This window comes from Idiotropiscis lumnitzeri, chromosome 3 (genome assembly GCF_059441095.1).
Source record: "Idiotropiscis lumnitzeri isolate Australia: NSW breed Sydney's pygmy pipehorse chromosome 3, RoL_Ilum_1.0, whole genome shotgun sequence".
NCBI classification, from domain to species: Eukaryota; Metazoa; Chordata; class Actinopteri; order Syngnathiformes; family Syngnathidae; genus Idiotropiscis; species Idiotropiscis lumnitzeri.
Genome location: NC_142393.1, coordinates 17090662 through 17112946, shown reverse-complemented (window position 1 = coordinate 17112946; position 22285 = coordinate 17090662). Strand labels below are relative to the sequence as shown.

The 22285-nt window shown below is 40.0% G+C and overlaps 1 long non-coding RNA gene across 4 annotated transcripts in view; it reads right to left on the bottom strand.

Annotated features, from left to right (window-relative positions):
- Window positions 1-22285, bottom strand: part of LOC148340161 (uncharacterized) — a 50293-nt gene that overhangs the window by 5360 nt on the left and 22648 nt on the right. For 3 of the 4 annotated variants that reach the window (XR_015842578.1, XR_015842576.1, XR_015842579.1), the window contains exon 2: window positions 14624-14757. This is a non-coding gene — a long non-coding RNA (uncharacterized LOC148340161). Of the gene's footprint in view, window positions 1-2637; window positions 3746-14623; window positions 14758-22285 lie in introns of those variants that run through there. The other variant, XR_015842577.1, reaches the window with a different exon arrangement.

The following is a 22285-nucleotide window of genomic DNA, read 5'->3' as shown; positions in this document are numbered from 1 at the left end:
ATTGGTCAGGTGCCCAGAAACTGTTTAGAAATGGGATCTAGCTCTCAAGCCCATACGCTGTGAGTCGCTGAGTGCGTTTACACCAGAGCAGAAAATCAGATTTTTAAATTTATGGCTCTACTGAGCCTCTGATCCTTTGCTTGCTTCCTCAACTCTGATGAATGAGAAACTGAAAGGAGCCTCCGTATTTATACGACCTTGAAAAGAACTGCTATAAAAAAAAAAGTTGTGACTGGCTGTTAAAAAAATGTCCATTAATAGCTTGTATTCTTTCACTTTTTGATGATAATACCACAGTAAAAATAAATCGTGTGACATTTCTGAACGCAGGAGTGAGTGTGGCACTGTTTAAAATTTGGAGCTGCATGAAATGGGTGTATATAAAATCTGAGTGAAAATGAGCATCTGTGCTCTGGCAAGTTATGTGTGGGCGCGCCAGCCATTCAATACTTACTAGCCACTCAGTTAGGGCCAGAACTATTCACGGTATTTGATTTTTGTTGATAGCTTTGCCTTTATACGCCTCCACAGTGGATTTAAAATAAAATAAAACAATTGAAATGTGACCGAAGTGTAGAATTTTGGCTTAAATTGATGAGGTGTCACAAAAATATGAAACTCACCATGTACGAATTATAGCAATTACAGCACCTCCTTTTTCAGGGGGTCGGACCCCCCCCCCCACTCCCTTAATTTTGTGGCTGGGAAGGGGAGGTGTCTTATATGTGGGAGGCCTTTATTTGCACGCAAATGAATTATTAGTCAAGGGAAAACAAAAGTGTACTCACGCATGCTGTGATTAAGTACAAGTACAGATATTCATCCAACTATCCATCCATCCATTAACCACTTATCCTCATAAGGGACTTGCTGGAGACTAAAGAGTAACATTTTTTTTTACAGTGACTGGTGTAAACTAGTGGCAAAATTCAAAAACAGCAAAGGTGGCAGTAATTCCATATATTTTTTAACACACTTGACCATGAATACTGTTGTGGATCTTTTCTCAGTCCCATTCCAGGTGGATCATGAAATAAAAGAAAAACATTTATGACTTTATACTTTCCAGCTGCACATCATGCTGTATTAAAGATCTTTCAATGGCCAAATGCCCTCAGTGACCGCTGACGGCTCATCCCACTTCCATTTGCACTGGAGCCAAATGCTGTTGCAATTACTATCAGTCACGGAAAACACAAGTGGAACAATCAGAGTGATGAGAATCAGTCTGCAACTCCCTGACACACACACTCACACACACACACGCACACCCAGATAATCATTATAACTTGGCTAAGCAGCACCACTCAGCCACCTGCTGCCATCTCCGTACCTTTGCTTCAGGCACCAGCAGAACAATTCCTGGGACACTAGACATTAATTCAGCTTAATTATCTTATTGTTTAATTGTCTGTGAGTAACCTAATGATCTTATCAAACTCAAGTGTGCTAAACACCTGGATGTGACAAACTAATGGAGTCTCTTAAGTGGACTTGAAATGGGTCAGGGCTAGTCCTCTGCTGCGCAAGCCTCGTGCAAAGTGTGCGATGGTTGGATTTTTGTTTCTTTTGGTATTTTGTTAGACTTTGCACTGGTAGGATTGGGACGTTGTGGGATGGAATGTAGCCGAGTCACGGCCAATCGTAGTCCTTATTTGCATTCAAATCTGGGCGGTCGAAGTTTACCATTGATTAAACAGAAATACACCTGCTGGGGCATGACATTAGCAGGTAAACTGCACGATCCCCCTTGCGGATCATGTTGTCAGCTGCATATGACCCACGAGCGTATCAGCGTGAGAACCCTCCCTCCTCCCCGAACTGTTATACTACATGGTCAGGGGGGTGCTATTTAGATGGTAATGATTATAATTCCATCCATTATCTGTACCGCTTCTCCTCACTAGGGTCGCTGGAGCGCTGGAGCCTATCCCTGCTTGCTTTAGGCGGGGAACACCCTGAACTGGTTGCCAACCAGTCGCAGGGCACACATAGACGAACAACCATCCACGCTCACACTCATTCCTAGGGGCAATTTAGAGTGTTCAATGCATGTTTTTGGAATGTGGAAGGAAACCGGAGTACCCGGAGAAAATCCACGCAGGCACAGGTGAGAACATGTAAACTCCACACAGCAAGGCCGGAGACAGAATCAAACCTACAACCTCTACATTGCAAGGCCAGCGTGCTAACCAGTCATCCCTCGTGCCGCCTGATTATAATTCATTCAATGAATTTATTTCCACAATGATTCAGACGGATTATTCATGATGTTTTCATATTTATGAATTACATACCACACACGTCCACGGAGTACCAAATCTGTCTGCCTGCACCGCGATCAAATACTCCACATGCGCTACCATTTAGTCTTGGTTTTGAATTTAGTCTACTTTTTGTAACCTAATTGGGATGTCTAACAACAATGATATACTATGACACAGTTGGAGCGGCATGGATCAGGTGGAAAAGAGACTGCGCTGACCAAAGACAGATAAGCAGCTCAGATAATGGATGGATGAAATATATGTTTGATTATTTCCTGAGCTTTCCTAAATGAATGTGGACAGCTGGGGGAATATAAAATTAACATGATAGATATGTTTTTAATCAGAGGTCAATTGGACCCTGTTTAAGCTGTATACATTATCAATATTTTACACACATTTATTGCTTGTTCATATAGATACTGTAAAATCCAGAGAGTAACACTCGTTTTTTTACAAAAAATATATATAGTTCTGAAGAGGATGGGGCTTAGTAAGAAAGGAAATGTTGTTCACATTGTGAACTGCCTTGGCAATAACTGGCAGATGTAAAATAAATATAATAATTGAATTATAGCACATCTCATCTCAATATACTTCACATAATGTAATTAAAAGTACACAATTGAAACTGACTTACAGAATTAAAGACATTTAAATGAATAGTCAAAAAACCCCAACAAAAAATAGTTTACTAAATTACTAAATAAGCATACAGAGCAAGAATAAACAGAAAAACATCAAATAAAAACCTTAGCAGAGGTAAAAGTGAAGCTTTTAACTGTTACCACCGATGAAAATCTGTTTTCTACTCAATCCAGTTTATGAAAACTGTTGTGATAGCAAACTTATTGGATGATGGGCCGTGTGGATGGAGCGCATGTGGCTAGGCCGGGCTGGCATTTTCAGGGTTATTGAGTGGACGGCTGCCCACCCTTTGTGTTCCAAATCCGGGGGAATTTGCTAGCCATTGTGACCTACTGCTTGTTCTCCAGCCAGAGAGCTGAGAGAGGGGATTTCAGCTCCACAGAGCCGATGAGTACTAGGGATTTTTTTTTTTTTTTAAATTGTCCTCTCTCTTTATCCCATGTGTCTGTGCTGTCTGTCTCTATATGCTTTGTCAGCCCCATCCAGCTATAGTGCAGTAACCAAGTTATAGCAGTGCAGGCTGTGGAGCATGTGCTGCAGCTCATTATAGCTGATGTGGGCACTTTACATTTTCACCTTTTGTCTCGGTTAAGGGGCGTAAAAAGCTTGGCTTTTTGGAGACAATGCTATTTTTGTTGAGTCTAAAATCCATACTTATCCTCGTTTTAACCACGCAGCAGCTCCCTTCAAATCAACAGCGTGGAGAAGCCTCTGAAACAGCATGTCGACTGTCAGACATTAGTCAAGTTCAGCTGAATCTGTCTCTAATGAGATTCCTTCAGGTGGGCTGGCAGTGCCTCGGGGCAGAGGGATGCAACTATTTCCGGTGTCTGGAAAAGTGCAGCAAAAATAGATTTAGCGCACAATGAGTTTTAAAATCTCTCCCCCCTAGAAGTTCTATGCGATGACAAGTCCACATATTATAGTGATATTATTTTTATGAGACAACAAGACTGAACACTAGACCTAAAACAATTTAGAGGTCACGCTCTCATCCAGCAGAAAATTGCTCAGTGTGCTTGGCACTGTTTGGAGCCTCCATTATTTTGCAATGAAAGGACCTTTGCGCTTCTTATTGTCATAGAATCAAACAAAGCAATTTCAAGAAGAAATGTTGAACATCGTTTTAAGTATATGAGTAGATTTTCATAAATCTAAATAAAAACTGGGTGGCAAAATCAACCATTATGTCAGTGGTGTCAAACAATTTTCGTCACGAGGTACATAATAGTTATGGTTTCCCCAAAGAGGTTCATTATGACTGTAAAACAATGCAAATGTTTAATATCCTCATATTATTACATGTGCACAACCACATAACTACGTAGTTTTGAAATCTGGTGTCAAGGATAATAGTTTGTTCAACTATTGTTGAAGGTACTGTAAGGGACTTGGGTAACAAAAATCACTTGTAATATCCATTATTTCTACATTACATTTAGAAATTTCGGTAAAGATTTTAACCAGATTCATGGAAGTGGGCGCACAAGATTTGCTTCCGCAGGCCACATAAAATGAACTGGTGGGCCAGATCTGGCCCCCGGGCCTTGAGTTTGACATCCATGCATTAAATGATTTCGATGTAAGGTGTAATGTTTTATGGCCACGAACACTGTGAATGCCATCATGAAATAAAATCAAGCCTTCCAAAGAGAAATGGAACATGTTCTCTGTCAATGTGGACATTCTGAGTCAGCTCAAACATTTGAACATATTATGAATTAATTTTTACATAACATGTGTTATGCATTTATTTGCTTACTTTCAAATGTTTCAGGTATAAAGCCATCAAGACAAATTTCCCACACATTTATTTGCATTTCTGAAATTGGCTCATTTTAGAGGTGGATCTGTCTCTGAGTCAGCCCTCGTCCCGCCCCACATAGTGCTGGCACATTCTTGCTGGTGTTTGGCCGTCTCCTTTTCCGACTTGCTCGGCAGAGACTCTTCACTGTTCACTGCCTACACTGTGGAATAACATCATTTCAACTCGTGTGTGCGGGGGTGTGTGTATATGGAGCATGGACACATGGCCAAATCCGCACCATTAGAGATGCCATTGCATTAGCAGAATGTCATCACCAAGTCACCGAAATCTAATTCTCAGTTTCAGTAGCGCTGTGGTACATGAAGTTGCCATTCACAAATAGATTCCACTCACATGTCAACAAATTGACATAAAGTACTGTATACAAAGTTCAATTAAATAAGAATACAGTGACATTTTGACTATTTTATATCTTGCAGGAATTTAAGAGAAGAGACAAAAAATGAGCAACACAAATCCATTCAATATATATATTCAATGTGGAGAGGTCTAACTTAATCTACCATGCAGCAATTTGGATAGATACTGCTACGGTAATTAAGCATTGAAGGCAAGTCTCTGAATCTACCAGAAGAGTGAACATGTACTATCAGGGCAAATTGTTAATAAAGTAGTGAAACATTTCTACATTTCTGGGTCAACAACCATAGTTAGGAACCATGAACACACGCACACTGCAACAGCATCGACACATTAAAGCATCAGGAAGCCCCATTTGTTTCCTGTCTCACGCTGGGCCGTGGTGTCTCGGTGCTCCATTTTCTGTCTCTGTGTGCCGTGGACTGTAGCTTGGAGGAGGGGATGTAGGTTGGAGAGGAGAGGCATGCTCTCCTTTACATGGAAGAAGACATGAATCATGAATCACCGGCTCATCACAAGCACAGCGTGGGGATAAATGACTCCACTAACCGCAGTCAAAACAATGAAAACTCCATTGACTTTTACGCGGATATTTCAAATTCACAAAACTTGAGAAGACTTGGTGGTACATGATGAATCTTTCAATGCCTTTGGAAAAGCGATGATTAAGCATCTGCCTCTGAAGACGGTTTCGAGGCTGAGTTTCATGCTGAGATGCAAAATATTCAAGAACTGTGAAAAATTAATCAAACCAAACGTGGCAAGGACAGATGTTGGGGGCTGGGAAGAAGACAGACGAATAGCACATGAAGTGGAATTGACCAAAGTCCAATGTTTTTGAAATCATACAATTTCAAGTTCACACGAGATGTTACTTTATCTTGTGAGATTTAAGATCAGGGACCATCTACAGCAGGGATGTCCAAACTTTTTGCAAAGCGGGCCGGATTTGAAGTTGCAAAATGTGGGGGGGGCCGACCTCGGCTGACATTCACTGCATAAACAACAATATATTCAAACACATTTTAGCAAGCGATTCTGTGTTTCACATTTTGCTTTTTTATTTGCATTTAAACCATCAAACATGTATTTTGGTTCATTTGAAATATGAACATCACATGCAATTGAATATTTGCTTAACTTTTTATTCTTAAACAGAAGTAATTATACTCTTGAGTGCAAATAATATTTGAACATGAATTATATTATGAGCATGAATTATATTATCATCATGGGAGTTCAATGTCCACAGAATTTTTGAAAAACAGAAATGATTACCACAAGTGCAGGACTAATTTGATATATATGACATATCAAATATAAATGTTGATTGAAAATTTTATTCTGGAATGAAAACCGACAACTTGTCTGAATTTGTGACTGAACAAAACAAAATGAAGTCAGTTATTTTAATGACAAATGACTTGCCTGCATTAATGTGACGGGTGATACTGAGATCTGGACTGCAGCACAAAGGCCAGGTCTGGCTCAAAGGCAGAAGTATTAATGCGCAAGATGTCTCGCAGATGAGAGTCTGTGAGCCGTGTCCTCAGACGACTCTTATTTAAGTTCATTACAGAGAATGTCTTTTCACACAAATACGTCGACCCAAACAAGCTCAACATTTTCTTAGCAAACTCTCGAATCTCTCGAAACCTGCCTTTATCCAGCTCTCTGTAAAAGTTGGCAAGAGAAAGTTGCTGGTGCCGACTACGGCTCTCGGCGTCACACTGCAACTCAATGAGCTCCAGCTGTAAATGGGCTGGAACATTGTCTGTGACCACGGATAAAGGTGATGAAAAAAGAGCGATGTCCTTCTCAATAGCTGCAAAATCCCGAAAGCGTTGTGTGAACTCTTCAGCCAAAGATTTCATATCTGATGCGTACCTCTTCGTTTGTGCACTGATATTGCTCTCTGGGAATCTGATTATGATTTCTTGCAGCGCTGAGAAATGTGCAGTATTGGGCTGGGTCTGCGACAGGTGTCTTTCAAACAGTTTGAGCTTGATTCCAAAGGCTTTGATGTGTGAAAATAGTTGGTTTATGACTCCGTCTGGTCCCTGGAGACTGGTGTTCAGGACATTAAGGTGCTTTGTAATGTCAACTAGAAAACCCAAATCAGCTAGCCACATGGGGTCACTTAGTTCTTGCATAGGTTGTCCCTTTTCAGCCAAAAACTCACAGATTTGCTGCTTAAGAGAGTAGAAGCGCGACAGTGCAGAACCCCGACTAAGCCATCGCACGTCAGTGAAATAGACAACATCTCCATATTCTGCATGAACATCGCTGAGAAACTGTTGAAACTGGCGGTGGCATAGCGCTCTGGAGCGAATATAGTTAATAGCCTTTATCACCGGTTTCATAACATGTTCGTATTGGAGATGTTTGGCACACAGAACTTGCTGATGAATGATGCAATGGAGTTTTACAGCGCTACCCCCTTCTTCACTTACTTTGTTACATATTAGTGTCGCTAATCCACTTCGTTCGCCAGCCATGGATGGTGCGCCGTCCGTAATAATCCCAGAAATTTTATTCCACGGGAGTTTTAAGTCATCCACGGCAGCGCAAACAGAAGAGAATAGGTCTGTTCCTCTCGTTTGGGCTTTCAGGCTCTGCAGGTCAAGTAGTTCTTCAGTAACGTTCATTTCATTGTCCACTCCTCTCAAAACAATAAGCAACTGGGCAGTGTCCGAGGCGTCTGTGCTTTCGTCGCAAGCCAGCGAAAAAAAATCAAACTCCTTTCCTTGGACCCCCAATTGTCTTTTGATGTCTGACGACACTTCCTCAATCCTGCGTGCTACGGTGTTACGTGCCAGGCAAACTTTGGCAAACTCTTGCTGCTTCTCGGGACATATTTTCTTCGCCATAGTCATCATGCAGTCTTTGATAAATTCACCCTCGGTGAAAGGTTTGCAATGCTTCGCGATCAGTGTTGCTACCTCGTAGCTAGCTTTCGTGGCATTCTCATTTGACTCTCGGGCTCTTGCAAAATACTGCTGCTGTGAGAATAAACCCGCTTCAAGTTGCGCCAATTTCTTGCTGCGTTCCTCCCCGGTCAAATTGTCATACATGTCAGCGTGTTTCGTTTGGTAATGTCGTTTGACATTGAACTCTTTAAAAACAGCCACGGTCTCTTTGCAAATGAGACAGACACAGTTGTTACGTATTTCTGTGAAGAAATGGTCCAATTTCCACACATCTTTGAAGCGTCGACCCTCGCAGTCAACTTTCGTTTTTTTGTTTATTGTCGCCATTTTATAAATTGGGGGTAAAGGTCACCCGGGCTGATGCCTTGTAGTGATACTGCCTCTAGTGGGTAAATTAAGAACAGCAGTTAGGAAGAGCGCGCACTCAGTACTGTATATGTGCGGGCCAGAATGTATTAATTTTATTACAGAGGCTGCGGGCCGGATTAAGTTTGACCCCGGGCCGCATTTGGCCCCCGGGCCGGACTTTGGACATGTCTGATCTACAGGATGAAATCACAATGTGTGTTTTGCTTTTACTTTGGCATTTTGTCTTTTTCTGTGATGCCACCACAGAAGAGATGTGCAATAGGAAAAATATGATGACGACCATAAAGCCAGAATTCGGTAGTCTGTGTCTGAGTTGGCTGCTCAGTACAACATTACATTAATGTGAAGAAATTCGCAGACTAGTGTGAAGAGACTCACCCCTGAGGTACAAACACCAGGCCCTCTGCACCTTTGGTAGCACGTCATGAGCCATCAAAGTTGAGTGAGACTACATTTGTTTAAGTTGTCAAGACAGCCATTATCTTATTTCTACAATTTTATGCTATGTTAATTATATTAAGAGGACAATTTATGAAGAAGCTGCCTGTTTGCACTTCAGAGGGACCTGAATTTCATTTTTTAAAATCTTTTTATACACATGTATTTTTAAACTTGCGAAGTGAATAATGCTAAATTGTGACATAGCCTGTACACTTTGAGTCTTCCTGAGAGTTTTTTTCTTTTTTTTAATAATAATTGGCTGTAGTAAGTGCTTTCCAGAGCTGGATTTGACACCTCTGTCAGATCGGAGGATTTGCAATTTGGCCGTTAATATTTTTGGGCCCTTCCAGTAATGACCTTCAATGCCGCCCAAACACACTCCTCCCTCTAAAGCGCCATGTTAGCATTAGCCACCTTGAATGCCTGTCATCTTGAATGGGCTTTCACTTGTACAGCAATTTTCTCACCTCAGGTACTCAAAGCCTTTTACACTGTCTCCTCATTCTCCCACTGCGGACGCAGCATCAGGAGAAACTGAGGGTATCTTGCTCAAGGGCACTTCAACATGATCACAATGGCCAGGGATTGAATCCACAACCTCCGGAATGGTAGACGATCACTCTATTAGTGAGCCATGCCGCCTCAGCAGTGTAACGGAAGATCCGTAAGGGAGGCAAGGATCAGGAGAACGATATGCTGTGTATTACACCTCTTGTTTGTTATGGCTCCCATCCCGAAACAATCACCCGCTACTGATTGACCAGGACAACAGCATCAGCATCAGGTTTCCGCAACTTTTCTCAAAACTTTTTCGAATATATGGAAGAGGCACCGTAAGGACATCTTCACAAAGCTGTGGGACTAAATGGGTCGGAGCAATATTGCTCGACAATTGCTTTCTTTCTTGGAATATGACTGACTACCACACTAATTTACAGTACATGCAAATAGTAATAATATAAAAAAATAATAATGTTTTTTTCTGCTCGCAGACCGACAAGAAGAAAGTTCGGATTTGCAGCAATACCGATGGAATGATGTAATGATAATTGTTCTGCCCTCAATCATCTCCTCATTTTCTATCACTCGAACAGGCAAAAACTTGACTTGGAGTCTTTTACAAGGACAAATGAAGAGTCACTGACGTTAAATAGTCAATCACACATACATTTTAGAAGTTCTTCTGAATCACAGATGAACAGATTTTGAACCTGTTTTTATGACCTCCATAAAAGCCTTCACTATATAGAGAGTGATAGAATTCTAAGTCTGGATGAGTAAAGTGCCCAGTTGGCTTCATTATTTAAAAAAAATCTAATGAAAATAATTACAGAGATGCAACTGAAAACATTACAACCTGCAGGATAAAAAAAAAAACTTTCAGAAATCCCCTTGAGGAGACTGTACTCACGATACATGACATACTGTATAATATTGTTGGCATGCACACACAAACGCGATCCACAGATACGCATGAAACACAAAAATGAATGACACTTTTACAGTAGTGTACCATAATTAGTTGTAGGGCTTGTTAGTTAAATTACAATTTAAGCATGTGTCAAACAATATTAGGTTTGACTGGCAGGTTACAGCCACCATTATTGATTTTTTTTTTCACTGAAATGATGGCACAAGAATAACAAAATGACAAAAGTTGATGTGGAGGTTTTCGTTCTTTCTTTTTTTTTAATAATTGATTGAAAAACTTATAATGACTGTGTTGTTGAAAGTAGACAAACTGCTATGCTGTTTACACCATCAAACATTTTTTCAGAACAAATATCAGCATCAGAAGATTTAGAACTCTTATGCAGAGGATTTAAAATGAGTTCGCCACCCCTGGACTGGAGTACAAAAAAAGGGAAGAATAAATGGATGGTGGGATGGGAGCCACCAAGCAGTAATGGGCACCGTGTAACGTGTGAGAGTGAGCGAGATCCCGCATGAGCCGTGTGGAGCGAAGGATGCATGGCTGAGCAATTCTTGTCCAGTTGGCTGCTTGTGTGAGTGTGTACGGTAGGGGGTCCCCGTGAGAGCTTTGATCATTACCGAGTGTGACAGAGAAGTTCTGACAGAGAGGTAACACCCACCACCCAGCCCTAACCTAAAACACACACATGCACACCCCCACACACGCACACACACCAGAAACAACATTGCCATGACCACTCGTGTCACCGCTTTACACGGCAGATGCAGAAATATAGCAGAGGGTTCACCTGAGGTTATTCTGTTTTTGAACTAGAGGCTAGGACTGAAAAATGTTTCCATTGGCTACAACCAAAGCAATAGTTTGCTTTATCGGAGAAGTCAATCCTAAGTAACGATAAGTAAAGATCTTCCTAAAAGATAAAGTACAATGAGTTATTAGAATGAAAAAGGAATCATTTTTTCCACTCTCTTATCGAACATACTGCAGATACTGACAAAAATATGACCTCCTGCTGATCCTGTGAAAGATTGTTCAAGGGCGGAGTCTATCCCAGCTGAAGTTACGGGAGAGGGAGGGCTGAAACTGGACTAATCACTAAACAAGCATCAACTTCATCACAACACGATCAGCTGGTTCGGCCCAATTTGCCACCAATGCAAGCAGACTGTAACAGCAAATAATTGCCTCACCCAAAGTGTTATTAAATTCAGTTCAAATCTCGATGATGTCAATAAGACATGGGAACAAAACTGAACTGAGGAAAAATGATTAAAAACCGTTACGCCCAAAACTAGTTCTTGATCAAATAATGGAAATCGTACATGGAATCAATAGTTGAGTTTGAGTGCATGTTAGAGCGCTCGTTGTTCACCGTTGTCATCCGAGACCAGCATTTTCCTATTATGACTGAGGCGCAACACACTTGTAAATGTGAAGAATAAAAGAGCGCAGCCTTTGAAAATGTGGAAATAAATCACATTTTCAAATGAGAACCGTATTAACTGAGGATAAACATAACTGCTCAAACTCAAAAAATGAATATCATGGCATTGATCCTGTCATTTCAGGTAATTGCTATTTATGAAATAAAGGCCGCAGACCAAGCAACCATTAGTTTTGTGATGCATGCCTTTGTAATGTAATGTAATTCTGATCTGGGATGCACCTGACCCGGGGATATTTCAACCCCATGGCGACATAACCCAAATGTCAGAACGAACCACAATAACGTATGCTAACACAGTATTAACGTCTTAATTACAGTAAATATTTGGATGACAAACAGGCGTTCTATAGCCCTGCCAGAAATCTGCGTCGCCCTCTCTGAAGGAGTGCAGCGTTAAGATGTTCACTAGCAGCCAGTCTATTCCAATTCAATGCTACTGCTTCCGTGTTTGAGCGGCACCTGTACCCAGGTGTTTTTGGGGAGGGGAGGGTTAGTGTGTGGGGTTAAAGATGGAAAGATTTTTTTTAATTTATTTATTTATTTATTTTTGCATTAATGACTATTCCTTGGCCAAATTCATTTAAAACTAATTTTATATTGAACATCATCTTGATGTGCATGATGCATTTTCTGAAAAAACAAAACAAAAAAAAAAAAGAAACAAAATGAAGAGAACAACTTTATATGTAAGGGAAGCGGTGGAAATGGATTATTTTCTCAGGAAATCACTTGGATAGTGTCAGGTTTCGGCGTGGAGGAGGGCCTAAACGTAGGGCAGCGAGGCAGGAGTTCAGATTTGGATCATTTAATTTAAAGTAGAACAAAACAAAAAGGCAAACAAGGTACTTGGTTAATCAAAATTACAATCGTACAAAACAACAAGAATCAAAGTCTCCAAACCACCGGAAGAAAACCAGGACTTGACTTGGACTGACAAAAACAAACTCGACATGGACAAATGACACATGAGCCGACAAGGACTGAAAGGAACCAAGCAACTAAATACAAACAAATTGACGAGGCAACAGGGAACACCTGAACGACACACAAAGGGTTGGAGGGACCTGATTGGGGAAAACGAGGGATTAGGTAACAAGCACAGGAGGACCCATAAAACTAAATTCTATGCCAAAAACCAAACTCAACAACAACCGACCATGACAGCAAGGCTCCTTGCAAATATTTATATATATCACATATATTTATATATTTAGATAATGTCATAGAACAACTTATCGAGTGTCGTGATTATAATCGAAATGAACCTATACACAAGGATTGCACTGCATTACATATCATTTACATGTAATGAATAAATTTTTAGCCTCCATATTCCAATTCAGAGAGCCAAAATAACGAGAGCAGAGCCTAAATGAGCTTGTTGCAGGTTATAATTTGCTATTTTATTACACAGATGTTAACCTCTGACACTGTTCAATATTCACTGCCCCTGGAAACGACAGACCCGTGACCCCCACAGGCAATCAAATCATCCATCTTTTAAAATTCTAGCACGCACACACTCTTGGCCCAATAATGGAACATTAATTTCCCAATTTATTTGGTCTCTGCTTGTCAGCCTGCCAGTCCTTCAGGTGTTTTCATTGTGGTTCGCTTCTCAGACAGCCTGTGAACTAGTAATTAGTTTCTCCGAGCTGTCTGTCTTATAGCCGCTGTGTGTGTGCGTGTGCGTGTGTGTGTGTCACATCTAGACAGAAATCAATTTCAGGCAGCGATCTATCAGCTTTTGTAGCAAGCGATCCAATCGTCAAATAATGCATCTGATATCACGCTGCCAAGGTGGTCTGTTCAGGGAATGATTCACTTTCTCATGAACACTCTCATAGTATTACACACACATGCACGCACACACGCACGCAATTGTGATGATGGATCGTATTTGGAAACATGACCAACTCAATGTCATCATGGGATGGGGCGGGGGGGAGAATAAAAAATCGAGGCAGTTTTCCTCCTGTGTTTGATATCATCAATCTGAGATGTGCATGCTTTGTTTTCCTTTGATTCACTTTCCACATCCCCCACAAACGATAGATTCTAGAGTCCGTAATTAACTTTTTGTCTGGGTGTCGGTGTGCCTGATGGATTTTGCAATCTTCTAGCCATTTAACACCTTTTACAAATCCAAACTTTTCTATTAACCGCATGTGAATAGAACACGGTCCGTAACACCAGTGCAAGTGCACAAAAATAATACAAAGAGCTTGTTTTAGTTTGACTGCAATGAGTTCCTGAACCTAAAGTGATGCAGATATTTCCGTTAGAAATACAAATAATCAGTTGCTATGTTAAACTGTTGCCATCCGAAAACCGTACTGCGCAAGCAATATTTTCACACATTTTGTCTTAAAGAAATTCAATCAAAATGTCGTGTTGATCGCTTTCTACCCACTTCATTTGAATGCGTGCGTTTCGATTTTGTGTGTGCACGTGTGCGTATGTGAGGATAAGAGCTGGTCATGTTTTGCCTCTTGAGACTTGGAGGGCCGCACACCTGCCGTTCGGCATTGTGTCACTATTTCCATGTAAATGCATGGTTTGTGTAACCAGGAGCAACTGTTGTGTTTGTGTGTTTACCAGCCACATTTACTAAAAGTATGAGTATGTTGGCTGAATGCAGCGTGTCTGTGTGTGTGCATGTAACATTGATGTCATAATATACAGAGACGTAAAGCCTCGCCCACAGAGTGATGTTGTCATGGTTACCGCATGAAGACAAGGGTCTGCAAATACTGAATCTCTATCACAAACACACATTTTTCTCACTCGCAGTTATCAGTGAGCCTGATATTGGGCATCACCATTCAATCAATAGACAAGCTCATGCTCCAAGTCACACACCTGCGGCTAACACAACACATCTTCACATGCACTTACCGGCTTATCTTTCTGTTCCAGTAAGTTGTCATTGACCCATTTCCACACATCGTTCCCTCTCTCGCTTCGTTTGTTGGCCGTCTCCCTCTCTCCTTCAAGAGAAAAGGTCAGCTCTCACCAGGAGACGAACCGGCCTGTTAGAGGAAAAAAATGGGCGGGAGTCGTGTCCTATTCTCCACATTTTAAAACACCTTTCACTTGAACTGAATCATGCACTCGACTAAAGCTCAAAATTTTAAAATTGCATGGCCACTGTCAGAGTACACTGTCAGAAAAAAGTGACACTAAAGCTAAATAATGTGTCCATCCACAAATGCATGGACAAATTGTATATAAAATAACACACATGTTTATGCAGTTAACACACACGCATTAACACAAACAAAAACACGTCGGTTTAATTCTTTTTGCTGGCCTTAATGTTGATGAATGCCAGTAAGTTCTAATTAAAAAATACTTTACACATCCTTTTGGATTGAGGAAATGTATTTCTTGTAAAAAAATAAAATTTTATAGTAGTATCTCTAATCTCTAAATTCATAGTAATATCTCTAAAAATTAAGATATCTGGCATGCATATCAAGATGTGAAATGTTGTCCATGTCACCCAGCCCTACTTTCACACAAATCAGCAGGAATGTCAAGTTGTAAACTTCACACCACAAATCCGACATTGCATAATATCCTACTTTTGATGCCAGTGGTGGTTCTTGCTTGAAGGGCGCCATGTGCAAGACTCCCCTTTGGTGCCTACACCCCACCAACATCTTCCATGTGACTGATGTGTAGTTGGAGTTCACCCTTCTCAGAGTAACAGCCAGGAGATTCAACTTGAGATTGTCCTCATATTTTTGAATTTTGCTGATTTTTTAAATTTTTTTTGCGAATCTTGATGCGATGCAGCTGTCGGATCTAAATATTCAGTTGTGAGGGACAGACTCAATCATGTCAGCAATATTTTTAAGCAAGTGTTATTTTTAGTTTGACAATTAATTTAAACTGGGAGTGTCATTAAACAGCTTTTGATTGATTGAAATCTTTATTTTGAACATGAAAAAAATAAATAATAGCAATCAATTGTAAACAAGAAAACAATGCATCCAACATCATTAACATACTTGGAAAGGAGTTGGAAGAAGTAAAATACTTACTTGAAGTTTCTGTCTGAAGAATAATTACTAATTATATTAAGAATTGCCATCAAGCAACAGTTATATGTCCAATGTGTGCTTGCTAGTCAAAGCAAACAATATCTATATCATATGGTTTTCAAGGGCACCCATAACTATGATGTGACCAAATTAAATGAATAATAATCGAGGGCAACCAACACATATTGATACCTTTGACCAAAACTACTGTAGTCTTGTTTATCATTCAAAATTTTGAGGATTATTGCATAAAAAAAACAGAGATCGAAGCTATGCCACTGCAGGGCATGTAGCCTAATCTGCACTAAAATGCACACTAAGAAAAGAAAAGAAAACAACAACTCAAGTGTAGGGGCTCATATATTTCCAGAGTTGCGAGGAGGTAGAAATATATTGAGGATATGAGGCAATGCTTCTCTATCTACCAAAGACGACGTCGCATCATTGCAAATTCGAAGCTTCATTTCCCCATCACTACTTTACATACAGTATAACATAATACAGCAATAATGCAACAACAAAGACAGTGAATACAGTAGATTAAAACACAAATTATTTATCCTAACATATACACAGTAGACACCAGAAAACAGCAGAACAGTGTCAGTCTCAAGTCGGGATGTTTTATGAAACATCTGCGTGGCTGGATTACTACTAGCTCCATAAATATCCACTATGATTCGGATTAATGTCAAATGTAAAGACAACAAATGTTACTCAAAACAACTTTGCAGATTTATGGCCGATGTCAGTAGTCTACCAAGCTCTCTCTCCCGCTCTCAGGGAGCGCATAGCCTATTGAGCTTTTGATGATGTATAGGACGAGCGTTCATACAGCAGCCGCAGTGCATGCAGATCAGATTTATATCCACATATGAATCAAGCCCAGGTCAAATTTGAGGAAAAAAAAAAATCGAATTGTACCATTCACATCGCATGAAAAAAAAAAGAGAATTGAGCTCCAGTGTGAACATAGCCGCAGAAATAAATTAAACTTTCTTTGATTATGGGCTAATCTAGCATCAGTTGCAAAATATAATTTGTAATACTTTTTTCCTCTATAGTGCTACATAGCAGTGCTTATTAATGGCAAAAGAAAATAATAAAACCACATCTACAGTGCATTTAAAATTGCAAGCATCCTTGACTGTCCTCTGCAGAAAATAGATGGTATTTTCCTTCTGTTTGTTCTCTTTCTCTCACACATCACCTTGGCCCCGTCGGCTGAGGCATCTCCTGGTAAAGAGATGCCTCTGGGAAACGTCGTCAAATACCTAATGCAATTTTATGTCATGTAGAAATGTCATCAGTTGTCTCGTGAATGTGCCTGAACAGACTATTTTGCCGGTGTTTTGCAAAATATGAACGGCTGCATAAACAACACGTACAAAAGAACATCACATTGACGCCTAGAGTCAGAGAAGAAAAAAGAACCTGGAGTAGTTGAGTAAAACGACCAATAAAAGATGAATTTGAAGGAGGATTTTATTCACTCTGACAACCCCAAGGAGACTGACACAGGTGGAATATGAATGAGGAGCTGAGTACAGTGTGCGTGTGCGTGTGTGTGTGTGTGTGTGTGTGTGTGTGTATGAGTGAGTGAGGAGTGGTGGGATGGAAAGCAAGGAGACTGGAAGAAGGTGAAGAGACCCAAAGACGCAAACCATGGGGCTGCATGAGAGAGAGAGAGTCAGAGAGAGAGCGAAAGCAAGAGAGAAATGTCAACGATACACAAAGCGGGGGAGAACGAGGACTAACGTGGAAATGTATACGATGAAGAAAGATGAGGATCACAAAGCATAAGAGCAAACTGATGGGTGTGACGAGACGGATTAGTGAGCTAATGACAGTAAACAACAAGGGAAGGAATTAAACAGCGTGTGCTCGCGTTGGAAGAGTAACAAGACAAAAGAGGCTTTAATAAAAAATGATGTGATCATTTAGGAGAAGATGCGTACACCAACAGAAAATGTATGAATGCCCCCCAAACTCCCACTTTGTCTTGAATTACACTGGCCAACAGCTAATTTTAATAAGAGATGTCTATATATGTCTGATTTAATTGTCTTATTTTTTGTAGCTATTTTCATGTTTTGTTTTTAAGTTTGACCTATAAAAGCTTACACAGTACAGACATCATGCATTGTAATTGTTGAAAATAACCCCAGCCATTTTTTAACCGAACTATGAATTTCTACATATTACTAAATATATTACTATATTAAATATATTATTTCTGATTACTTCATTATTATTATTATTATTATTATTATTATGAAAACATGATGCGCGAGAGAGAAAAAAGGGCACATTTGAGAATTACAACTATTCACTCCAATACTCAAATTCAACTCAAATACTCGTATCTCCAATAATCTTTCCTCATTGAAATGAATGAAATTGCCATAATTTCGTTCCAGCCTTAATATTTTTTTCATTGTGTTTGGCAAGAAGGAAATAGCTTTCTGTTCACTTTATAAAGCATATGGTAAAAAAATATTTAAATACAATATAAAGAACTGCATCATTATTAACGAATTGCGACTCCTTCAGGTCTGTGCAACTTTGCCACAAAGAGGCAGAATAATGCAATTATGAATAGAAAAAAAGAAGATTTTCTGTACTGCAAGTAACTTAGTTAACTTCAATCTGTTGTTGTATAAATTAAATGGACTTTTTTTTTCCTCTTTGACTTGGTACCAAATAATCCATGGTAGGCAGCCAGTGATTGGGGAAACCTAAGCATTACATTTCCATCTTTTTCAACAATTTCATTTTATATCTAAAACAAGACTTAACAAGACTTTAAAAAGCCGTATTTGTGTTGACAGGGAGATCATTGTAACTGAAAGGTCGGGTGGATAGGCTGATAAAATGTGTCAGGAAAAAAATGAAGCTAAAGAAGAGATCCGAGGAAACATCAGAGGAAGAGGAAGACGTGTAAGGTGATGATAAAAAAAAAGAGGGAACAATAAAAAGGGCTGCCAGTTGAGTCTGTGAATGGGGAGATGCTTTGGGGATCAAACAGCGCTCAGAGATCATCTGACAGGAGAAGAATAAAGGAGGTGATGAGGAGCGAAATGGCACCGATGAACGGGGGAATGGTGAATGCAGACGAGTGGTGAACGTGATGACATGAAAGAAAAACCAGTCACAAGCATCAACAACAACAGTGGAAGATTAAGGCGGCTGCGGTGTGGTGCAATAATTATGTAAGACGGCGTAGGCTGTTTCCAAACACCAAATTTGAGCGAAATCAAAAATCGCTAATCTTAATCGAACAGTGATTCTCAAACCTTTTGCACCAAATATCACCTAAAAAAATGTTGCTCTCTCAAGTACCACCATAATGACCATCGGCCGAGTATTCATAAAAAACGAAGCTTTATTTTTTGTTTTATCCTTTAAAAAAAAAAAAAATGATTTCATATTGTAAGTTGGAACATAAATGAGGCGCTTGAATAAATAATAAATAGATAAATAAATAAATAATTTTATGTGTAAAATCTATCGCAATGCAAGAGGCCAAGGTAGACGAAAAATTTATACAATGAAATATATAAAAATATTTTCATTATACTATTCACAGTATGTTACAAAATCCTGTTAATTAAATTGTCATATAAATTGTTCACGTGCATGAAAATATTGCTGCCATCGGGCCGAAACCTCCCATGTCACAATTTGACAAATTTAATATTTTTTCACGAATATACACTATTGGTAAGTCCATACCAGAAGGTGCTATTTTGACAACTTTTATTTTAATTACTGACGTCACTGATAGTGGGAAAATAACATTCAAGTCAAAGTCGAAGACAATTCTTTGGATATATTGAACAGCGGTTATTATTAATTAATGGGGAAAAAAAGGGGGTATGCTCATTTCTCTTTTAATGGGACAAACAAGCAGGCATCCACTGACACGCTGTACTCTTCAGATAGACAACAGTGTTGCATCTGATTGAGTCAGGTAATGAACGAACAGGGTTACAAACCATAAAAAAAAAACATCTAAAAAAAAAGAGAGAGGGTGGGGAAATCATGCTCACTGCAAAAGCAAATGCTCCTTGCTGTGAAAAAAATCCAATGGTCCAAATGGACATGCGGACACGATTTGAAATGATTTACAACAAAAATTTTTTGGGTAAATGCAGAGAAAGAACTATAGAGACAAGGACCAAGGAAGACTGGGCAAAAACAAATTAGACACGTACAGTAGCTTGTTTCCTCATTAACTCTCAAGGGCAAACATCTAAGAAGACGATATGAGTGCCACAAAGACTGAAGAACGTGACATCTTCTCCGATGAAGGGCAACATGTCGAACGGGGCTGAAAAGGATCTCATTTCACAGCCATTCGGACAACACGCTTTGTTAAAAGTCATTTCCTTAAAACAAATGTGATAAAGCATCCTTTGTTCAAAGCCTCATGATCTCGTTATTATTTCCTCATTTGATCTGCTCATTGCAATTAGATCTCAGCTGGACGCAACAGTCAGCCAGAGGTTACTGCAGAGACACAAGACTTTTACACAAGACAACATGAAGACACGAACCGGCTTGGAGTGTAACAGCCTTTAGACTTTTCAAGCCATATGCTTAATCCATTGCTTTAAAACAACAGCAAAAATGTTAAAGGGTTTTAATTGCTTGTGTACAATTTGTTGGGTCGCGCACAGGCCCGCCCACCCATCAAGTGTGTCACAGGACTTCCCTTCAAAACAAAATAGTCGATTTACTGTTGAGACTGCTGTAAGTTTTGATCCTTGAGATATTTTACCAAAGGAATGTCACATTATTGTCGACCTATATTTGTGATCAATTTATCTGACTTTGTTGACTTTTTTCCCCCAGTTCTGTCACATACATGAAATAAATGAAATGGTGTCCTTCAAACTAAAACAGTATATCAGGGAAAAATGAATTTTCAAACTGCCAGAAGCTTTTGTGTAAATTTCACAAGGATATTTTTACTCCAAGGATACATGCATTATCTTCAGAGAAACGATATTGGTACAAAAATAGCTTGAAACAACAGACATGGTGGTGACTTGTGAGGACAGTGAGGACATGGAACTGGTCCAGAATCAAGGCTTCATCACATTGCCCATTAAGGTGACGAGGACATGTCCATGTCTGCTGACATTGTAGATGTCACTGAGAGTTTAAAATAAAATTAAAAGATATCTGGGATGAATCATACATACTCCCAAGTTTTAATGCAGGGATGCTCTTTGATTTTATTTTTTTCTGTGATTACAATTTTGATGACTTAAAAGCAAAATTTAAAAATAAAAATAAACATGTATGAGCTCGGGTTACTTTCTCTTGGACGTCACTGAGCCTCTCTGAGAAACAAACTTCACAATTCAGATTTTCTTTTTTTGAAAACTTGGCTGTTGTGTGTGTGTGCGTGGGTCGGGGGGGCTATTTTATAGCTACAGCAATTTTTGTGCCCCTGGGGCCCCCAGAAACCATTCGCTATCTTTAATGAGATTTCAAAGATCCATGGCCATCAATCTCAAAATGAGCCTGCCTTTCTCCATTTCAGAAAAATTGACTTTTTGAAAGCACAGAGAACAGCGGGTGAGCAGAGAAGGTGTCCTCCTCTGCAGACACACAAAGGAATAGCTCATCACTCTTCCCAACAATTCAATTTAGAGGACAGCTGATGAAAGACATTTCTTGGTCCCCATTCATTTAACATTTGCAAAGCTTGTTGTGAACTGTATGATCACATGCTTGATCACATGATTTTCGACTTGCTGTCCAATCTTAACTGTAATCCACCTCACGGACAATCTTGTTCCAAGCCACATGGAGATAAAAATCACACTACAAGGCAGAGATCAAGGCAGACTATCCCAACTGATTATGAAAAGGGAGACTACACACTGGAATGCTCACCAGTCAGTTGCATGTTCTGAATGTGTTTCCATCCATCCATTCGCTGACTGCTTAGAACTAGTTCCAAACCAGTCAAAGGAAACAAAAAATGAGAAAAACATTCACATTCACTCTTGCTGTCAAGTTTGAGTCTTCATTGGCCTAGCATCAGTGCTGCCTTTTACCTACTCATATTGGCCCCGGGGCTAACCATAAAATCTAGCCGCTGCCGGCCTCGGCTCCGCACCGATAGCAGGCACCATAGCGGGGGCCGTGGGCGAGCGTGTGTGCACGCGCAGGGGTGCCCGGCCTAAAATATGAATTCACTTTGACAAAGTGTTGATAAACCGCCACCACAACGGTTCTGTCACCTCGGCGGCGTTAACAAATGCACGTGGGGATCAGTCATGTGATGTCTATTGTATGGGTGTGTGATTGGTCCGCAACATGTTTGACTGATAAATAAAGAAATAGTGGGATAATGTGGAATTGAATGCCCTCAATCATCAAATTGGGATTTAATTTGTTTTGTATTCTGATAGGCCCTTGAGTGCCGGAAGCCCCTGGGCTTCAGCCGAGGTAAGCCCGTTGGTAAAGACAGGCCTTCCATACATGTGTTTGG